Source organism: Oxyura jamaicensis, chromosome 3 (assembly GCF_011077185.1).
Source record: "Oxyura jamaicensis isolate SHBP4307 breed ruddy duck chromosome 3, BPBGC_Ojam_1.0, whole genome shotgun sequence".
NCBI classification, from domain to species: domain Eukaryota; kingdom Metazoa; phylum Chordata; class Aves; order Anseriformes; family Anatidae; genus Oxyura; species Oxyura jamaicensis.
This window is the reverse complement of record NC_048895.1, coordinates 898,788-901,775: the sequence shown is the minus strand read 5'-3', so window position 1 is coordinate 901,775 and position 2,988 is coordinate 898,788.

Sequence of the window (2,988 nt, the reverse complement as noted above, 5' to 3'; positions counted from 1 at the left end):
CTATTTAGGAGGAAATGCTATGAAGTGCCTGAGCAATTTGGGAATCAATGTCCAATTTTCAAAAGTGACTTATGCAATTGTGGGAAAGCTTATAAATTTGCAAATGATGGTTTGGTTTGTGATTTCTGCTGAAAGCCAGGGAGAGCAGGGCACGTATTTTTGTGCGTCCTCCTGCAAATGCTCCTGCAGGAGGACGAGGATCTAGTTACAAAGACCTCAAACATTTGAACCAGTCAGAGTTTGAAAATTGTATATAGGCTGTTTTTAAACATAACTAACATTTACTGAAAACTGACCCCATGTGAGGGCCAGCCTAATCTCCAGTGACACCACTCAAGCAGGTGTTTGTGGCCCTGCAGAATGAGTTACCAACAGGGCCGTGCCTGCAGCACCCTAAAATCCAGGGGACGGTGCCTTAGCATGGCACTAAGAGCAAGGTCGGAGCCTGGAAAACACCAGCCCTCCGGAGCATGTGGCCATGCAGCAAACAGCATGGTGGCATTGTGCAGACGGGTGCGTGCGCAGAGCTCGTGCCGCTGCAGCCAGTGTCTGAAAGCACTGGGCAATGTGGGCAGACCTTGCAAGAGCAGCCGCGGTCTGTACTCGTGCCAAACATCTGCAAGCCTCGCTCCCACGGCACGGCTTGTTTCCAGCCAGAGTGATGTTTTTAAATCTTTATGATTCTTAACATGCTAAAAAGAAAATAAATATGTGGTCCACCAGTGAGTCTCCAGTAACAAAGTGCAGGTCTTAGAACAAGGTCTGTAACGTTCTCCATGCTGCGCCACGCTCTCAAAAGGAACGGTGCTAAAGATATATGGGTCAGGTAGAGCTGATGGAAACAGTTTCAACCTAATTTTTTCCATCAGAAAATGCCACTTCATCAAAATTGACATGTTCCGAGGGATGGTATCGATTTTGACAAAATTGTCAGTGAAAAAGTGTCAAAATGGATTGTTTCCACCCTCTCGCTTTGTTCCGATAAATTCAGAAAGTTCCGCTTCGATCAAGTCCAATTTTCTCTCGATTGTGTCAGCCTGCCCACTGCAGAGAGGAATTTGCTGCGGGCCCGGGTAGCCAAGAATCAGAGCAGCACTGATGTAGCCCTGCTTGGGAAGTGTTTTTGCTGCCAATTTTACTTCGTGATTTGTTGGGGGCTTTTGCTCTCAGCATTTCTCTGCAATGAGGTGCTGAGGTGCATGGGGTAAGCACTGAATTTGCCGGGGGTGCTCTGCATGGCTGCTAGCCCCAAGGCCAGCAAAAAGCATCAAAAAGCAGAACAGCATCATTCTGCGGACATTATCGCAACTTCTGTAGCTCTTTGTCCTTTCGCAGAAGGGAAGGAAATTCTGCACCAGTGATAACCCTGGGGAGGTTCAAAGGTGTGGGCTGTCCACTCCTCAGCAGCTGCAGTCCCTGAGCCCCTCAGATCCCCAGCCCGGCCTCCTCCCCACCACCCCTGCAGGTCCTGTCTCACAGCGGCTGCTCAAATCAGCCTGGTCTCCCCCTGGGCATGAAGAGGAGAAGCTGGGGCTGGGTGACAGTGGTGCTCCTTCCACCAGCTCTTCTGTGCAGACCAGGGACAGAACCCCAAACTCGCAGGACTTCCAACCCGAAGCTGTCGTGCTGAGCCCCAGTAAATATTCAGAATGACAGTAATTGTTATCATTGACATTACCATCGTAGGCAAAACAATCTATTTTTCCTTTTTTTTTTTTTTTTTTTTTTTTTTTTCCTCAGAACTCAGTGATCTACTCCAGCTCATTTTCCTCCCTCTTCACACTACTTCTTTCTCTGCTGCTGTCAGTCTTAGGGAAGTACTTGCTGTGTCAAATTTCCCCACAGTGTCATGCTGCCCATTACATTTCCAGCTGAAAATGTCTGCATTTCTTACTGGGATTGCCAGCAGTCTCCATAGCACCAGCTGCTGCTGGGATCATCAGCACTTGTGTCCTGATGCTGGCCTGTGAGCCAGGGTGCTTGTTTTGCTCTAAACAGGCTTTTTGTTGCTCCAAAAGCCCCACTCAGACCCATGCCCCCCCTCATCTGAGCCAGGTGTAACCGCCTGCAGACCCAGCAAGGCAGAGCCTCTCGGCAAGGCAGCATGGAGTGCAACGAGGCTTGCTCCCAGGGGACACACAGCTGCCATGGGGGTTCTCCCACCCAGCAAGGTTTCTCTTTGACCCCCCCTGCAGGGAACACCAAGCCACAGTGTCCTTGACCTGCCCCAGCACACAGTGGTGGATCACTGCAGGGACAGCCCACCGGGTTTTGCTCTTCGGCTGCTCCATCTGCACCACGAATGGTGCTGGGCAAGGGCAGTGGAGAGCAGGCTTGGGGTGCTGGGGGGCAGGTGCCTGGTCCCGGTGTCAAAGTTCCTCTCTCTGCCGCCAAAGCACAGGAAAAGTTCAGACAGCTACAAGCTTTCAGACAGAGGCCTGAGTTAAACCCAACAGCTGAAACTATGCCCTGACAAACTTTTTTTTTTTTTTTTTTTTTTTTTTTTTTAAATGAGAAGTCCCTTCCATAGTCATGATTGTTAGAATTGCATCTTTAATAAAGTCTACTGACAGTCAAAGAGACAAGCACAAAACAGAAGGCAGGAGCCAGACAATGAAAGCCACTCTGCCACTGCGTGGCATGCTTCACTCTGCTCCCTGGCTCTGCTCTGTGCCTGGCTGCAGGCATCGTCCTGTGGCTTTGTGCTGCAGCTCTTTCCGACACCTCCTCCCTATACCTGTGGCAAGGCTGGTTTGGTGTGACTGGGCACATCCCCTGCACGGCCCTCTGTTCCCAGCTGGGAAAGCAAACCCTTCCTTGCAGTTTGCAGCAGGTTCCTTTCACTTGTCTGCAGAACAATAGGGTCTCCCTCTGGTGGCAAATCCAGCCCGAGGTGTGCGGCCACTGCAACGGGGCCTGCAGGGCAGGCGCTATCTGGGGTGACGGGATCAGATCGGGGCAGGGGTGGGTGCGAAGTTTCGCCGGGGG